The 19,041-nt window shown below is 58.1% G+C and overlaps 1 protein-coding gene across 1 annotated transcript in view; it reads left to right on the plus strand.

The window, feature by feature from the left end:
* Window positions 1-4,385: 4,385 nt before the first annotated feature.
* CDH8 (cadherin 8) overlaps window positions 4,386-19,041 on the plus strand; it is a 358,676-nt gene continuing 344,020 nt past the window's right edge. The window contains exon 1 of the mRNA XM_049110768.1: window positions 4,386-4,464. The gene's annotated coding sequence lies outside the window, so the exon portion shown is untranslated. The remainder of the gene's footprint in view (window positions 4,465-19,041) is intronic.

Genomic DNA, 19,041 nt, shown 5'->3' on the forward strand with positions numbered 1-19,041 from the left:
CACCTCCATTTACTGAAGATATAATGGCAAGCTCAAGATTAGCAATTACAGTTAATATTAAGAGATCCAGGCCTAATTCCAGGGACAGCCAAACCCAGGCGGAGCGTCACAGGTCTGAATAGCAAGCTCACTGGTGATTCTACGCCAAGAATCTATCGCCACTTCTAGAGAGCTCAGTCTAGGTTTTCAGATCCTGTGATAGACATTGGTGGAGTGATCACATTATTTAGGGTGCACGCACTTTTCTTCTTCTTTATTTTATTTTTTTTAAAGATAGTATTCTGTCTTAGGATATTCCAGGACAAAAACAATAAGTATTCCTACGATACCCCACTTTATTTTTATTCTTCTCATTTTTTATATATACCACCTGAGAAAGGAATAGCCTAAGGCACTGGTTCTCAAAATACAGCAAGCAACAGAATCCCCTGGAGCATTTGTTAAAACCCAGATTGCTGAGCCCCACCCAGATGCAGGGTACGGGGATTTGCATCCCTAACAAGCCTCTGAGAACAGGGAGGCAGTATCTGGTCCAGAGATCAGTGGGAGAGCCACTGTAATTTGAGCACTAATCACATCTTTTCATGATTTTTAGCAAAGAGGCTGATTTAAAACAAACTCGTAAAGGAAAACTTTCCTGCATATACTTAGACATTTACAAACTTCTTAAAACTGCCTTAATTTTTTTTTTTCATTCTTATGATCTGTGTTCCGATATCAGACGTCAAAATGAGACTTCAAAGTGTCTTTTGCTTAGTGACACGGTGGTTATTAATGGCAACCCCCACCCTCCAGGAAAAAGGGACATGGTGGTTTTCAGATCTCTTCATTAGGATTTCGTAACATCAAATCTGAGGTAAGTGTGCTGCATTCCTGGAAAATATTACATATTAAGTCGTATCACACGTATGCTTTGGTCTTCTCCGTATTTCAGGTTCTTAAAGTACTTAAATTTTTATTTTAAAATACCCCAGGCAGGAATTACATTGTGATATATTTACATTGGTGGAATCCACACTTTCAACCTCACCTATAGGAGAAAGCCCACAAATTCATCAATTAATCTAAATTTAAAAGCAAGCCAAGAAACCTCAAAGTTCTCACAATCCTATCATGGTGAGCACCTGTTTTTGTTTTTGTTTTGTTTTGTTTTTCTGTGTGTGTGTGTTTTAGTTTATTTCAATTTTTCACTATGTACTGAAGAATGAGAAGAAGAGAAGTTTGCATTCTATTATTTTTTTTAAGTTTGCATTTTAATACAGCGGATAATAGGTTCCATTCTACCATTTTCTGCTCCAATGAGAGAAGGCGAAGCCTCCCTGTTCCCCCGCCTCCAGCCAGCTCATCCTTCGCTCTCCAAGAGCCAGTCGCCTGGTGTACTGTCTCCTTCAGTCACAATTATAACAACGAGCTCTACCTGTAGTAGCGGAGAATCACTGGGTTCCTCTCTGTGTCAGTCACCTGCAGTACAGTCCCCGTCTGCCTGTCACCAGGCTGGTCGCAATTGCAGGCTGGAGACCTCGTGCCCCCCCAGCCTGAGCCGCAGCCCCCCTCCCCTCGGCACCCTCTCTGCTTATACCCCTGCCCTGCCAGGTCATTCCTCACCCTTCCTCCCCGCAAAGCTCCACAGCGCAGGCGATCTCAGTCTCCATTCTCAAAAGCCTGGGGAGCGCAGTCCTCTTCCTGCTGGAGGGCTGTGACCCTGGAGAGGATGTTGAAGAGAAGACACTTCCTTAAGGAGTTAGGCTCTCTCCGTGGTGACATGACACTGCATCCTATTAAGTGTGGGTGGAATTGATAAAGAGGCAAATGCCTTGTCTTTCAGCATCCCTGATTATTTTAGAAATATCCTTATAGGGCTTTTTAACATTATCCTAATCCTCTTTCACACTGCTTAATCACCCAGACCTCTCCTAAGAATTAGGAGAAAATTATTAGGAAATTCCTACTGCAGTGCTTTGAGCAGAGATTAGCACCGGCAGAGAGGGCTACCTTGAGTTCCAGGTGCCAACCTTCAGGGAGGACGGGGCGGTGACTGCTCCCGAGAGGGCCTGTGGCTAGGGTGAGGCCGGGCGAGCTCAGCCAAGCCCCTGGGCTCTGGCTCTGTTCACTTTGTCAAAATAACTGCTGCTGTTGTTTTAGGGAAATGCGGTTTGGCGATGCCCCCTGTGTCCACCGTAGACCTGGCTTTCCCGGGAGGCGAGTTTGCTCCTGGAGCCCATGCCCAGCCTGAATTCAGGGGCACAAAACTTTTTGAGTTCTCATACATGTAAGAAAGTGCCCCGCGAAAGGTGTGGAGCGTTTGTTCACAGGGACAAGGAAGGCCCTAACGTCAAGCAGGCCCCCAAACACCACCTGCTTCCTTGCCACTGGGGCTGCCGCGCTGTCTGCAAGCGGAGCCCTGCAACTCCTGGCCCCCCGGCGGCCCCCGCTGCTCCCCATCGCCTCGCGGGGCGCAGGGGCGGGGCGGGGGTGTCTCTGGCCCTCTTCACCACCCCCCCCCCGTGAGATGACCCACTAAGGTCTTTTTTTTTTCCCCATACGGGGTTAGAATGTGAGACCTGTTAGACCCACAGTTCTTTTAAGCGTCTCACAACGGGATGTGGGGTGCGGCACCGCCAGACGTCAAGTCTCCCAGAACCTCGGGAGCCCACGGGCCGCGCCCTCCTCCGTCCCGCGGGGTCAGGGTTTGGGTCGGCGGCGGGGCACGGGCCGCACCCACCTCGCCCGCTCCTCCGCACCCCGCCCCTCCCCTGCTGGGCCCGGCCCGGCCCCCCCCCCCGCGCTCTGTCCGCTCCGCCGGGAGGAAAAGTGGGGATGCAGGGGCCGCCCTGTGCCCGGGACCTCCTCTAGCGGGATCCGCGGCTGCCAGATGCCAGATGCCCGCCCGCCCGGGCAACCCCGGCCTCCTGCTCCCCCCCCGCCCCCCTGCCCCGCGGGGGCTGCAGCCCCAGGACCCACCACCCGGCCCCGCGGGGGACCCGGACGACTCGGCTGTCGGGCACCCCCCCCTCCGGCCTTCGGGACCCCCGCAGCCCCCCGGGATCCCGCAGCCCCCCTGGCCTCCCGGAGCGCACCGCCCCCCGCGCCCCCCGCTCCCCGCTCCGACCGGCGCAGCTCTGCGGGCGGGAGGCGCTCGCAAGCCCAGGGGAGACCCCCCCCTGCGTCCGCCCACCCGGAGCCTCCGCGGGTCCTGGACTCGCCGTCCGCCTGCTCCCCCACCCCCTCCCCTCTGCTCCCCCCCTCCTCCACCCCCGTCCCCCCTGCTCCCTGTCCCCCTGCTTCCCCCGCTACCCCCAACCCTGCTCCCCCCGCGTTCCCCCCGCTCCCCCCACACTCCCTCCCTCCCTGCTCCCCCTCCCCCCCCTGCTCTCCTGTACCCCGTCTTCTCCTCCCCCCTGCTCCCCTCTTCCCCCCTCTCCCCCTTGCTCCCCCCCGCCCCCTGCCCTCCGCTCCCCCCTGCTCCCCCCTACCCCCCTGTCCCCCCCCGCTCCCCCTCTCCCCCTTACCCCCGTCCCCCCTGCTCCCCCGCGGTCCTTCCTACCTCCCTGACCCCCGCTCCCCCTCTCCCCCCTGCTACCCCTCGCCTCCCTGCTCCCCTTGCCCCCCCGCCCTCCGTTTCCCCCCTCCTCCCCGCTCCTCCTTACGCCCCTGCCCCCCTGCTCCCCCCTCTGCCCTCTTGCCCCCTGCCCCCCTGCTCCCCCCCATTCCCCCCGCTCCTCCCCGCCCCCTGCCCGCGCCCCCCTGCTCCCTCCTGCTCCCCCCTGCCCTCCTGCTCCCCTCCGTCCCCCCGCCCCCCTGCTCCCCCTGCCCCCCACCTCCCTGCCCCCTCCGTCGCCCCCCTGCTCCCCTCTCCCCCCCGCTCTCCTTCGTCTCCCCGCCCTCCCGCTCCCCCCTGCTTCCCCCTGCCCCCCGCCCCCCTGCTCCCCTCTCCCCCCTTCCCCTCCCCGCGGCGGCGCGCACCCAGCGGGAGGGCAGCGCCGGGGGCGGAAAGTTGGGCGGCCGCGGGGAGCGGGGAGCGGGGAGCGGGGCGGGCGGCGGCGGCCGGGGGCGGGGGCGGGGGCGGGGGCGGGAGCGGGGAGCCGCGGCCCTGCCTCCGCGCGCCGCCCAATGAGATCCGTCGGGGGAGGCTCCGGCTCACTTTTCCACATCACTTCACAGTTGCGTCTGGCAGGCGGGCGGGCTCGCACGAGGAGCGCTCGGCCGCGGTCGCCGGAGCCGGAGCCGGAGCCGGAGCCGGAGCCGGAGCCGGAGGGAGCCGGAGGGAGGGAGCCGCCGGGAGGCCGCCCGCAGCCCAGCCCGCAGCCCAGCCCGCAGCCCAGCCCGCACCGCAGCCCAGTCCAGCCCGCGCGGCATGAGCCGGGCCCGCAGGCGCCTCGGGGCCCGCCGCCCCCCGCAGCCCGCCCCGCGCCCCTGCCGCCGCCGCTGAGCCCGGAGGCCCCCGCGCCCGCCGACCCCGCAGCAGTAAGTGGCCCCGCCGCGCCCCCGCCCCGCCCCGCCCCTCCCGGCCCCGGCCCCGGCCCCGGCCCCGGCCCCCGCCCCGGCCCCCGCCCCGGCCCCCGCCCCCGCCCGACGCGCACCGCCCAGGGCCCGGGCTCCCGCTGCAGCCGCGCCCGCCGCACCCCTGCGCGCCCCCCTCTCGCCGCGGGGCTGCGGGTCCGCTGGGGCCGGGGAGGGCCGGGGCGGGGCGGGGCGGGGGAGCCCGGCGGGACGGGGCGGGGGACGGCACCCTCACCCGCACCCGCCCCGCACCCTCACCCGCACCCGCCCCGCACCCGCTCGCACGCCCTGGCCGCCCCTGCTCGCCCGCCGCGCCGCCCGCTGACAACTTGCCGGCTCCGCAGCCGCCCCAAGGGCCCGGTGGCCCGGACCCCCCCCTCCCCCGTGCCCGCCTGCACCTGCACCTGCACCTGCACCTGCACCTGCACCCGCCGGGCCCAGGTCGGGACCCCCCCCGCCCCGCTGCCCACCTGCGCGCCCGCCTGCGCCTGCACCTGCACCCGCGGGGCCCGAGCCGGGACCCCCCGCCCCCCCCAGGCCCCGCGCCCCGCGCCCGCCGAGGTCGCAGCCGGGGACCCCCGCTCCCCGCCGCCGTGCACCGCCCCTGCCGGGCTCTGGCTCGGGCTCGGGCTCGGGCTCTGGCTCGGGCTCGTGCTCGGGCTCGGGCTCCGGCTCCGGCTCTGGCCGCGCGTAACAGGTCGGGGCTCCGCAGGCCGCCGCCGAGCCGAGACGCGCCGGGACCCCCCGCCCGCAGGGACCGCGGCCGCCCCCCCCCCCGGGAAGCCTCGGAGCGCGGGGTCGGCGGCCCTGCCCGGGGCGCGGAGCGGCTGCGGGGGGCCCCGTGCGAGCGGCCGGACCGCGTTGAGCGAGCGTCGCGCCGCCGGGGCTGCTGGAGACGCGGGGTCGGGCCGCTCAGTGCGCGGGGCGGGGGGCAGGGGCGCGGGGGGCGGGGGGGCAGGGGGGCTGCAACTTCACGCCGCTCCTCGCCCGGGGCCGCCTCGGTAGGAGCCGGAGCCCACGTCCCTGGCGGAGCTGCGGGTCCCGTCCTGGCCGCGCGGTGAGCAGGACCCCGCGGGGGGCGGGGGGCGGGGGCGCGACCGGGGAGACTGGGGCGCCTGGAGCCGGGCTGCGGGGGCCGGGTGCGGGGACCGGGGAGCCGGGGTGCGGGGACTGGGCGGACTGGGGGGACTGGGCTGGGCTGCGGGGACGCGGTGCGGGGACGGGGTGCGGGACCGGGATGCCTGGAGCCGGGCTGCGGGGACGGGCTGCGGGGACCGGGGACCGGGTGCAGGGCTGGGGGCACCGGGTGCGGGGACCGGGGACCGGGCTGCGGGGAGCCGGGCTGGGGGGACCTGGAGGGCGGGGGGGGGGTGCGGGGACCGGGCTGGGGGCCTCGGCCTCTGCGGTCAGCCGCCCCCGCCGCGCCGCGCCCGCGCCCCGGCCCCGCGGTGGGAGCTCTCCAACTGGGAAAGTCTCCGTGGGCAGAGCTTTACGTAAGATGCCCGAGCCGGCTGCCCGGCCTCCCGCCGCCCGCGCCCGCTGCGAGCGCCCCAGGTCCCGGCCCTGCTGCGCCCAGGCTCGCGGGGACCCTGCGGGGCGCGGGGCGCGGGGCGCGGGGCTCGGGGGCGCCCACCGGGCCGTGGCCGCCGGGGACGATGCTCTCGGAGGGCCCGCCCCTCCCCGCCCCTCCCCTCCCCTCCCGCTCAGGCGGCTCCGCGAGACCGCGCGGTCCAGGCACGTGCTGCAGCCCCCGAGCTCCGCGGCCGGAAGACCTGCTGGGTCCGCCCGGCCCAATGAATGATAAGATTCCGTGATTCCGCCTTAGCGGACTTGAAGCTGCCGGTCACACGGCCCTTGCACGCTGGAGCACTTGCAGGGCTCTAAGCCACCTTTGAGATACATACGTGTGTGTGTAATATGGGCATTTCCTCCCCCTGGACTCTGGGGAGGGCTTGGAGTTGGGAAGAATCTCTGAAAACCGAGAAGAGCTTCTCCAGCGACTGGGGGCATCGCTGCCTCCGGGGCTGCTCCATCCTCCCCGCCCCCCCCCCCCCGCGCCCCCCATGACTACCTGCGCAGGTGATGCTCGCAGGATACCCTATACCTTAGAGACCGTGGCTAACGTTCTCCGAAGCGCGGGCTGTGATGCTGATATTGAAACTTTTAATCTCCCCCCCCCCCCAATCTGGAGCTCGGATTTCCAGTCATTATTACTCTTAAAAACCACTTCCGCTTTAAAGTCCACAGTCTCCCCAGACTCTCGGGATATCAGCCGGGTAAATCTCTTACCATTTTTTTTGCCTGCGTGTTTGGTGCCCAGGTTGCATGTTTTGAGTTCCTGGAAGTGTTCTGGATTTTGATGAACAATGTCATAGCAGCCCTCGCTAGAAGAGCGGCCCCTTTATGCCTGCTTGACACACACCAGCTCCAAAGGAAAGGAGGTCTTTAATCAGAAAGTGACTTTATCGGGGCGTTCTGTAGCACTCGGGGCCTGACAACTCCTCTAAGGCATCCCCTAGGCCAGTCCTGAACTCGCTTGAGCCAGCGGTGCTGTGCTCGGTGGAAAAAACAAACAACCCATAAAACATGCTCAGCAGGATGGAAGGGAGCACGTGAGACATCATTTGTAAAGGCTGCCGTGTGAGCACACTCGTGGTACAACGCTTCCTTGTAAACTGTGCACAGATTTAAGGTCTGGGATTCCTGGTTTGCAGGGAGCATCGGATTTGGGAGCAAAGCAAGGGAACTCCAAAGAATGAGGGTACGGTTCTTTTCAAGACTGTACTTCAGGGCTTTGCTTTCCAGGTGCCGCTCATGGCACTGGTGAAGAGAAAGGAGCGATGACAGATAGGAGAGTTAGAATCCCTACGTCACCCATCGTTCAGAAAACCTTGTAAGGCAACTAAGGCTTTTAGGGAAAAACAAACAAACAAACAAACAAACAAACACAAAACAAACCTTCATTCTCCTACTCCAGGTGGCACACCTCGCGGCTTTATCAACATTCCAGTCTGAGCAAACTCTCCATGCAAAACCAGAAGCTTTTCAGGGGTAAAATGACATTCAATTTATATTTCCGACCACGCTTTCCTGGCCCATCAGCACAGCCTCTCATTTGACAAATCAGGGAACAGGCATAATCAGAGTAGCCTTTTAATTATGGATGGAGTCCAAAGTCTCAAGACTTTCTTCTGAAAATCCTGTGCTCAGTGATGCTGTTGGTGGTGGCTTCAGTCATTTTATATTGCTTACAAAGTTATTCAGAGAAGCAGGAAGAAGGCTTTTTTTTCCCCCCTTTGGTTGCAGCACTGTTGCTTGCATAGCCACAATGCACTGATTTTGCTTTTCAGTTTAGGAGACGGCTCCTAACTTTGGTATATTATGCAACACCTACGGAGTGTCCGGATTAAAGCACGGCTGGTCCTTGCTGCTCTGTGCCGTGTGTGGTGCACGCTCACCCTCGGAAGTGAGCACATATGCACACAGATACACAAAACTTCTAGAAAACCCTCAGAATGTGCCCAACTAACTCATTTGCTGGTTCAAGTCTAATCTTAGAGTTTTATTATGTTCCCTCTGCCTTAGATTGTTTGATTTCCCCTCCTGGCTTCCTAAATCTGTATATTGACCACTTTAAAAAAAAAATGTCGTGCTGGATTTTTTTTTTTCACCACAATCCCATAATTGTATCTTTGTGAAATAGAATGATATTTTGATGGGACAAGGCTGTCATCTGAACTCGTGGGGCTCAATTAACCAAAGAGCTATTAGTCTTCTGTCATTCAGTTCCCATCGAAAGTTGTGATGAGCAGTATATTTCTGCTGAACTGTTGGTTCTTGCCTCTGGAACCTGCTTCAGATATAACCCTGAGGAGAAAATGAGTTGAACCTGGCAACTTCAAAAGGTCAGAAAAGGAATAAGTTCAAGGGATGCCATTCAGCCGCTTCTCCCATATGCTGCCTCTAGCGAAATCTCCAGTGCGACTTCGTGGCAAAACACCAGGGCCAACACTGTTTCCTTTTTCTATCATGTCCCAAGCTTTTATTTCCTGAGTTTTAAATGTCATATGCTCTTCCTTATCATAAATACCATCCACCTTCTTGCCTTTAGAAGTCTTGCTATTAAGTCCTATTAGTTTGTAGAAATACATAGATGTGGTTTTTCTCTCTATCTTTTTGGAAAGCGTCATGAAACAGTAGCACTTGTATTCGGAACCTTCGTACTTTGCTACCCTTTTTGCCAAAGACCCGCCCACCGGGATGTTGCTTCGTCGAGGGCTAAGCCCAGAGTCGGTGCTCGGGATACATTTGTTCGATGCATCGACAATTAGCAAGTTAGCCCTCCCTCTCTTTACTACAGGATTCTCAATAAAGGCTGGGAGGGGTGGGATACGATCATATCCAAAGTCCAGTATTTGTCTACCTCAGTCTTCTCTACAGACATTGCAAAAATTCTCCTAGGTTGATCTTTAGATAGAATTCCTCTTTTTTTTTTTTTTAATCAATTTGTTCATGTTCCACAAAGCATTTTTTTTTCTCCCTCAAAGTCATTTGTTCAATAATATGGGAACATAAAAGCAGCATAATTCAGTTTTGAGAAAAGGAGAATCCTTCCAAGACCAGACTTATATCGAAAATGCTATTAAACTGTGTGGGCTGTAAAGCTGTGTTTTATGGGGGAAAATAAATTATGGAAGTGTCACATGTGTGACTCGGTGTCCACACCTTCCCTTGTTGGGGATGTATCAAATAACTGAGGGAAGGGCTTTGCCTTCTTTGCTCCTTCTCTCTCTCCCTCCTTTGCCTCTCTTCAGTCTATTTTATATTTGACTGGAACAGTCCACATTAACCTCACGTGAACTGAAGTCTGGGTGTCTTAGACGACAGTTCCGTGCTCCTCTATATTATCAGCAGGATCCCTGGCACTCACGTGTACACGCAGGAAAATAATATGTTTTCCATGATGAGGTCTTTCTGTGGATCTATTTATATTTTAAGCATGTTGAATATATTTGCAAAGGACTATTAAGCGGAATCTTATTCTTTCTGTGTATGTTATTAAGTGAAAATGTCATCACAGTATGTTCACGTTCTGCAACGTGCTATAAGGTTGTAACACGTTGTTTCTTCGTAGGTAGATTAATGCGTAAAATAAGATTATCGGGTTCCTGATGTGACACAAATAACACAAAATAAGCAGACGAGGGGGTGATAGAGATATCATAAGGGAATGCTTTTCTTATGCGTGCAAACTCCTCTCCAGAATTTGATATGAAAATTACAAGGATGCATCCCAATCCTTATTTCTCTATTGATGTTTCACCCTGACAAACAGAGTTTAGGTTTCTGTGCTCAGGTACCTCCATCTTCGTATTGGGGATGCTCAAAAATGCAAAAAAAAAAAAAAATGTGTACCTATTTTGGTCGAATGGGAAGACATACTTGTGTTTGTCTTCTTTTTGCATCTTACCAACATGTAGTAGGGGAAGATAGTATAGAACAGTATCCTGCAGACGGTTAGTGAGAATCCGTATGAGCATTTTAATTGGTTTTCATCACCTATGTATTCTGCATTATATCTCAATATTATTTTTGTTACGTGATTGCTTGCTGTCTGTCTGTCCATCCGTCATCGGCGTCCGTAGTTCCTGGTGATAGTGTCAGTGGGTGGTTCTTAAGCTAGAAAGTCTTTGCAACATGAAAGGATGACAGTAGGATGCCCTCGTGAGGGTGGCTACTACGCACTATAATCCAGCTGGCAGGGTCTTGACCTATCAGGCCGGGACACTGGGCTGCATTTCAGTTTCAGTATCACAGGCTCCGTGGCCTCGGTTATGTGACACGCCTGATTTTAATCATTTCCACGTTACTTAAGAAGGGAGAGGTTCTAATTCTTAGCCATCATAGTAGTGCTGAAATTCATTAAAATAAACGGAAAACATTTGTTGAACGCTTTTGGAGGAAGGCGCTACCTGAAACCAATCTCTACTTAGATTATCTTCTCTCAGAAGCTTCCTGAATGGTGTTTAAGAATCATTTTGGCCTCATCCCTGGGTCGGTAGGGACTCCCTATTTGGGCCATTTCCTTAAGAAGGTAGATGAGTATGGAATGCAATGGGATTTTTTTTTTTTTTTTTTTTTTTTTTTTTGTGAAAGTATCTAGCCAGTGAAATGTTTGTCATTGAGTGATTAAAACTGGGTTGTGGTGCTGTTGTACGATACGACGTAGCGGACCGTGTTTTCATGGTTGGGATCCACGTGGATCTTGAAGGCTTGTGCGTTGTCCCCTCAGCAGAAAACAGTGAAGGGCAATGCCACGTGTTCCATGGAAGGAGACATGGTTGGCTCTTGGGAAGGGGCTAAAAATACTGCCCTTTAGAAGCTTAATAAAACTATTTGAAGTCATTAATTGTGTGTTAGCTGTGGGTAGGGAAAGCTGTTTATGAAAGGCGTCATTCATATCCAACATGGTAACTGTCACTTAAACCACGAAACGAGAATGAGAAATTCTTTTATTGACCTGTCTAAATAGAATCCTGGGAGTTTCTCTAGTGACCTACACAGCAAGAAATTGAAATAAGATACTTAAAAAAAAAAAAAAAAAAAGAAATCAAGAGTCTTTGTAAAGCACATGGAATAGTTGATAAATAGTAGCTGTTCTTGCTGCAGCGTAGAGTTTTAGGTAGCTTATGGGATTTTCCCACGACCCCTCAGGTTAGAGTATGGAGCGCAGAGCACCTGTTCTCTCGTCTACCCCCACTGAGATCCGCGTCCCCCTCTGTTGGGAGTGAGGGAACGGTGGCTCGAGCCACTCCTGACACCGGACTCCGTGCTTTCGGCCAGGGCGCCGCGGAGCCTCCCTCGGCCAAGGGTGGGGGTGATGTCTGCCGGTTGCTGTGATTTAGAGGCTCTTGGGTCCCTGGGAGTCCCCGGGGTGGGCCTGGAAGCTGGCCCCGGACGCGCCGGGCAGCGAGTGACCAAGGAAAGGCAGGCTGATAGGTGGCAGTTGTAGCTCACGAGGGCACTATGTGCTCACATAGTGAGCCTCTCCCTCGGGTGCCCCCAGGGTGGGGACATCTGCACGCCTCCCTGCGAGAAGCTCAGGGTTTTATCTAGAGGTCCCATGGGGTCAGACACCTGGTCAGTCCGGGTGGTCTGCACAATGCCTGCCTCCTTCCAGGCTGAGGTCCTGAAGTCGCTCCCGGCAAGGGGCGGTGGGAGAATGTGGTGCCCAGGCCGGGGAGGGAACCCGAAGTCTGAGCCCTGGGGCCGGGCCTCTGACCCACTGGAGCTCCCATCCTCACCAGGACCCCTTCCAATAAAGGGCAGGCACCTTGGTGGTTTTCACTCCTTGGGTCTCTGACCATTAAGTTTTGAGCAGATTATTTAAAGACCATGAAGGATGTGGCTTTCCAAAGGAGAAGGGGGGATTTAGAGGAGGCCCGAGACTTCTGGCCTCGTGTTCATCTTTTTTGAGATGATCTCAGTCTAGTTGTGCCTTAAGGGAGCCCAATAGAATATTTATGTATCTTCGAGATCTTTAGGATTTCAAGAAAGTTCTCATAAATACTTCTGGATCGATGATACTAGCAAAGGGGTCTTATTTTGACTTCGCCTTAGTCACAGACCTGGTCCCCCCGGGCCGAAATTTCTGTAACAAATAGAAGCGCTTCTATGAGAAGAATGAGGTTTTACCCCTTGGGAGAGGAGGAGGCATTTATGTTAGCCAAGGTCACCAAAACCTGTGGGGCTTTAAGGGGAAAGAGTAGCATGTCGGTCACAGAGCCAGATGGGCTTGGTAGGCATTCTGGGTGGCAAGTTTAGCAAATGATGCGTGCTTCTGGATGGAGGAGTAGCGGGGTTGAGGAGTCGGTGTGGCACCGCAGGGAGGTGACCACAGGGCCGTGGTGGGGGGTGGGGGTGGGGGTGGGCGGCGAATGGTGCACAGGAAACCAGCCACAAATCCAGAACCCTGCCCTGCCCAGGGAATCCGGTCGGGGAATCCCAAAGGCTTTGGGAGGCAGAGCTCCCTTGAGTCGCATCTGCACGCCTGCAGGTGTCACCCCCCTCGGAACCCCAAACATATCCCTGCCGGTCGTGTCCGAGTGCCCCAGAGCCTGGTGTGAGTCGCCGGGGGCCATGCGCGGAGCAGCGCAGGCGTCTGTGTTCCTGAGACACCCCCCTGACCTCCCCCAGCCCCGTGCATTTTTCGTGTTTTGAGGCCGCCTGCTAATGGTTCTAAATTCAAGGTCAGAAACACGTCTAATGGAAACTCTCCGGGCCTGTGTGTCACTTTTGCTTCTGTGAAATAATCGTGGCCACTAAGCCCGCTGGATAATAAAAGCCTAATTTGCTGTCAACCACAGTCATCTGCTGGATTGGATCCTAAAGTGTCCGTAAGAGCCCGTTTTTATTTTGGGCTTCACCCACGGTGTGCGGCCGGCCCTTCACAGCTTCCATCCACGTTATTTCCCGAATCGACGGCGCGAGCTGACCTCGCAGAGCTGGGGCCGGCGGGGGATGGGACCCGTGTCTCAAGTGCTGGTGTGAAGGAAGGAAGAGTCCACGGCCGGGACGCTGCCCGGCGCAGGAATTGGCTCACGGGGACGAGTCCAGACTCCTCTAGTTGCGAGAACTCCAGAGAGGCTGTAAAACCCCTTCGTCTCGCTATCTGGGTGTGTCGGGGCCGCAGCATTATAATAACGTGCATCGCTTGGTCAGACGTACGTACTGCGGTCGGAAAACCTAAAAATACATTGATTTTTTTTTTTTTTTTTTTTTTTTTTACCCAAGCTTTACAACCCAGCTCAGAGTCTCCTTCCTTTCGTGGAGTCCCGCAGTCGGGGTGTGTAGTCTCTGTTCACGATGGCCCTTAATCCTGATAACGGTGACGGTTCCCATCGAGCTCTTTTCCGATCAGCACAAGGACACGGGCTCCCCGTGCACGCGGTGTCCGTGGTGTGACTCTGATCGTCACACTGGAATCTCCTTTGTCCCGAGCGAGGCTCTCTGAGGGGACGTCGCCGGAGGAAGGCCCGGCTCTCAGCAGCCCCGGTCCCGCTCGTGCGACCCGCCTTCCCTGGGCACGCGAGAGGCCCACGTGGAGTGTGCAAATGGGGGGGGCATCACGGAGAATCCCGGGCATCCCGGGCACTCATTCCCGGCGGGGCGGCCGGGGGCCCCGGGTCTGAGACGCCCGTGCTCCTGTGCGCAGGGGGCGGTGGCAGCGCGTGCACCCACCAGGGCATCCCGTGAGGTCTCCGGGGAGAGGCCTGGGCTGGGGGATGAGCTGATCTGCTCACACCCAGGCTGCCGAGCCCTGGTCCCGAGGCCCGCAGCACGTCTCCCCCCACGGGACAGAGGTCCGGCGACACAAAGTCACGGCCCTGCCCCAGATTTTCTGGGTCATAATCTGCACTTTAGCGGTGTTTCCAGGTGATTAGTGTGCGCGTTAGGGCTGAGAAGCGCCCCCAGGGGCGTCGGGGGGGCTAGTGCTAGGTTTACGGGAGCCGCTGGGTAGGTTTTCAGGAACTGCCACAACTCGTTAGTGGCCACACGGACGGCCTGGAATCGGTGCGAGTATTTACAGTATGGAAATTGGGAACCAAGCATCCTTTTTTCTTTTTTGTCTGAGACCCACTGAGATGTGTAACAGCGTGCCTCTGCCTCTAAGCTCTGCTGCTCTTCCTTTTTCCCAGAGAAGTGACCTCAGGCTTTGACAGTATCTAATCAAGTGCGAATAAAGCATCACTTAAGATAGCGTCTCTCTGTGCTTCAGTCTGTGTCTCCCTGAGATGGGAACGATGGTGGCAGAGTGACGCTCCCATCACGGTCCCCTGGGGAGCAGGTTCAAGGGCCCGGGGAGCTGCGCGTGTTCCTGCGACGTGTGTGCACGTGCTAGTGTTTCTTGGTGACTCGCCGTGTGTGGGCACGTGTGCGTGCATGACTCGGGGCGCCTGGGGGCTCGGTGGTGGGGCGCCTGCCTCCGGCCCAGGGCGGGACCCCGGGGTCCCGGGATCGAGTCCCGCGTCAGGTCCCCGCAGGGAGCCTGCTGCCCCCTCTGCCTGGGGCTCGGCCTCTCTCTCTGTGTCCCTCAGGAATAAATAAATAAGGTCTTTAAAAAACCCACCACCCAAACGCTTCCTAGGTGCCCACTGTGCATCTCCGTGTAACCAGCGGCTCTGGCTCCCCACTTTGGAACGGGCACTGAAGGAAAAACCAGGACCTTGGGTAGCAGTACAGGGGATGGGAGAGGGTGCAGGGGCGGCCGGGGTGCCGGGGTGTGTGCGGGTCCTCCACGTCCGGCCGGGAGGCTGGTGTGGGTGAGGGGGTGTCCCCGGCGTTGGGGCGACTCCTGACCTCCGCAGCAGCTGCGGGACAGGAGCCCGTCCTCCCGTCCCCGGAGGTGAGGAGTGCCAGTGAGCGGGGCTCGCCTGGTCCGGCCGCCGGGCCCCTGTACTCAGGACCCCCTCCCGCCCTGGGGTTGGGGCGCTGGCACCCACCACCCATCAGGGTGCGCTCAGGTCGGGCAGGGCTCGGGGGATGGGCGGCCTCGCCGGGGATGGTTGGCCGCCGCCGCCCTGGGTGGGCCGGTGCTCGTGCTCCGCCGAGGCCTCACCTGCAGGCCCTTGCACAGCTGCCCCGGCGGCTGGGCGATGCCTCCTGGAGCCGGCCGGCCGCCACCTCTGGGGAGCCTTCCCTGGTGCTGCGGGATGAGCATCCAGGCGCGGCTTCCCTCGCCTCCCTGTCCCGCACTGACGCTGTGCACCTGCCCGGGCCCTGGGACCTGGGACCTGGGACCTGGCACTGCCCGCCTGGCACAGGCTTATGCTGCCGGGCAAGGGCTGGTGAGCGCAGGGGACCCTGGGTTCATCCCTAGATGCAGATGACGGGCTATTCTCTGCCAGGGTGGTCTTTTGTCCGCTCGTCCCAGCAAGTCCCTCGGTGGCCGGGCGCATCGGTGTTGGGCAGGCCGCACGAGCCCTGGTGGCCCTGGGCCGTGGACACTGCACGGGGACCCCTCATGGCCTGTGACCTCTGGCTGCCTGGGGCGAAGTCACAACGTGCCATCACTTCAGCACCTGGGCCAGTGGTCGCTGCCAGCCCGAGCCTGCTGGGCTCAGCTGCAGAGCCAACCCCCATTGCATTCATCCCGTGCTGGGCACCCTCGGGGCCAGCGGAGGACACAAGCGGCGCGCGTGTCAAGCGGAAAGGAGTTTTCTTGCCCCAGAACCGCTAACAGCAGAGCAGAGGCCCCGTCGACTTGCAGAGTATGTGGCACAATTTAAAAAGAGCTGTAGGTTCCAGGCCTTCCGCGCTGCTTGAACGAGGTGACCCCTCTGAATGCTCAGGGCCGGCCAGGTGGGCCCACGTTGTGAGGCTGCTGCTGCTCTGCGGGGGGGTGGGGGGGTGGCCCCCGATGCAAAGCCGGCAAGTCGACCTCAGGCCCCCGGAGGCTGGGCTCCGCACCCACCGCCCGGGAAGGCCACGTGTGGCCCTGAGCCCCGAATGGGGCTGCTCTGTCCTACACAAGCTGTGCTTGCAGAGGACAGGCCCTTTTCCTTTTCCTTTCCTCTTTCCTTTCCTTTCCTTTCCTTTCCTTTCCTTTCCTTTCCTTTCCTTTCCTTTCCTTTCTTTTCCTTTTTTCTTTTTTTTCTTTTCTTTTCTTTTCTTTCTTCTTTCTTTTCTTTTTTCTTTTTTTCTTTTCTTTTCTTTTCTTTTTTTTTTTTATTAGATTTTATTTATTTATTCATGAGACACAGAGAGAGTCAGAGACACAGGCAGAGGGAGAAGCAGGCTCCCTGCAGGGACCTCGATGTGGGACTGGATCCCGGGACCCCGGGGTCACGCCCTGAGCCGAAGGCAGCCGCTCCGCCGCTGAGCCCCCAGGCGCCCCTGACCCTTTTCCTTGAGAAGTGTTTGGGCTGAGGCTGCAGGGACAGGATCAGTTCCACGTTCCCGCGCCCCCAGCACCACCTTCACCCACTTACACCACTGCTGGAAGACCTGTGAGTGCCCCGTGTCACGCCTGTGCCTTGGGTGCTCCTCCTGTAGAGGCCACACAGCTTAACCCTCGACTCTGGCATTTGACTTTCTGTTTTCTGCCTCCCAAGGGCAGGGAGCCTGTCCCCGCCACCCTCCCAGCCCCACTTAGGAAGACCACAGGGCCACGGCTGGGGGCGTGCTTACTGTGTTCCCGCTGTTTTCCAGGACTTTGGGCTCTGACTCACCCTGGGGCCCGGAGGGAAGTGGGAATTACTGCCGCCGTGTTGCAGAAGGGACGATGGAGCTCAGAGAGCTAAGTGGCATCCATCACGACCGGGGCAGCAAGTGGGGCGCGCTGGGGTCCCGACCCAGGCTTGTCTGCCCCCACACAGGCCACGCAGCTACTGGGGTGTTCCCGTGGCTCGTCCCGGCCGCTTGTGCGGGACAGGTCAGGGCCCGCGGTGGCCCCGCTGCAAAGGCTGCTCAGATAAGTAGGTGGTCCTGGCAAGTCAGACAGAGATGAATACTTTGAGGTCTTTTCATGGAGAGCTTGCAAGCTTTGGTTGGCTTTAAATTTGAGGCCTGCGGAGGTCTGCTCTGCGCTGGACCTAGAGAGGTGTTGATGGAGATCTGCTTTAGGGACAGCTGGTCCTCCGTGCGTGGCAGCTCCAGGGGAGGGATGGGACAGTGCTCTTGCCTCTTGTACTTTCCTATTGAAAGCACAGGCAGGGATGCAGGCGGCCCCAGGGCCGGGGATGCAGAGGGGCCCAGGGCCTGGGATGCAGGGGGGCCCAGGCCTGGGGATGCAGGTGGGCCCCAACCCGCAGATGCATGGGGGCCCAGGGCCTGGGATGCAGGGGGGCCCAGGCCTGGGGATGCAGGTGGGCCCCAACCCGCAGATGCAGGAGGGCCCAGGGCCGGGGATGCAGGCGGCCCCAGGGCCGGGGATGCAGGTGGGCCCAGGGCCGGGGATGCAGGTGGGCCCAGGGCCGGGGATGCAGGGGGGCCCCAACCCGCAGATGCAGGGGGGCCGTCCCCGGGTCCCCAGCTGGGTTAGAGCAGAGGCAGCCTGCATCTGAGGCCCATTGGCTCCGCCTGCAGCTGCCTGCGCCCCGGCCCTGACCTGTGTTCCAGACGTTGCTGCAATCCTGCCCTGCGCCATGCCGGGCCCAAGACCTGGAGGCCAAAGGTTCCCTACCCCGTTACAGATTCCCTGAGCCCAACCCGTCCCGGTGGTGTCTTGAAGAATTATTTTCCCGTTTAATCTAATTTGGCAAGGCTTCTCCCTGGGATCTGCAGTGAGCATTATTTCTTTAAAAATAATTTTTTTTTGAGAGGGAGGAAACACATTTTGCCATGCTGAAGGTAAGCAAAAAATGTATTTGACACCTCAGGTAATGGGGGATTTTTTTGCCCATCCCTTTCTGGATCTCCTCAATTGGAAATTGTATTTTTACCATATTTCATTCCCAGAGGAGCTTTTCATAATTTAAATCTCCTGTTCGACTGTACATTTAGAATGGGAGCCCTGACACCATCCTGATTACAGCGTACATGCTGGACATTACCGAGTTTCTCTCTGGGAGCATTCTAATTTTATTCACTCGTTATTAGCATCGTGGCACAGAATTGCATCCTGTACCCTGAACGGGACCGTCCCTCCTGATGCCTTGTGGCAGCTAGGACTGTAGATATGGGAACTTTCCTTTCCCAGTCTCGTGTTAAGTACATATATTTTTAATTACCCATTAGAGGCTAGTGTCTTCACATAGCTCAGCAGAGAGTGAACTAGGAACCATCTTTACATTAGAGAGGGAGAGAGAGACAGAGGAAGGGTAAGAGTAAGGAGGAGGGGGAAGAGGGAGGAGGAAGGGGAAGAGGGAGGAGGAAGGGGAAGAGGGAGGAAGGAAGGTTAAGAGGAAGGAGGAAGGTTATGAGGGAGGAGGAAGGGGAAGAGGGAGGAAGGAAGGTTAAGAGGGAGGAGGAAGGGGAAGAGGGAGGAGGAAGGGGAAGAGGGAGGAGGATGGGGAAGAGCCGGGAGGAAGGGGAAGAGGGAGGAGGAAGGGGAAGAGGAAGGAGGAAGGGGAAGAGGGAGGAAGGAAGGACGGGTGGAAGGCAGGCAGGCACTTGCGTTCTCTAAGGGAATACAACAGGGCCCATGTTCCAATTTGCGTTACACTTTTTTTTGAAGATTTTATTCATTTATTCATGAGAGACACAGAGAGAGGCAGAGACACAGGCAGAGGGAGAAGCAGGCTCCATGCGGGGGGCCTGACGAGGGACTGGACCCGGGGACCCCGGATCATGCCTGGACCCAAAGCAGATGCTCAGCCGCTGAGCCCCCAGGGGTTCCCCAACCTGCATCACAAAAAAGAGAAAGAAGGGAGGGATGGTGACGGGGAGGGAAGGAAGAGAGGGCAACAGGGAGGAAGGACAGAACTTCTGGTGCTTAAGTGGGTTGTGATCAGTGTAGACCCGGAGCAAATACTGAAAGGCCATTAAGGCCTGACTGAGCGGGGGGCCCACGGGTGGTGATTCCTCAGAGGCCCCCCCGCC

This window comes from Canis lupus, chromosome 5 (genome assembly GCF_003254725.2).
Source record: "Canis lupus dingo isolate Sandy chromosome 5, ASM325472v2, whole genome shotgun sequence".
NCBI classification, from domain to species: domain Eukaryota; kingdom Metazoa; phylum Chordata; class Mammalia; order Carnivora; family Canidae; genus Canis; species Canis lupus.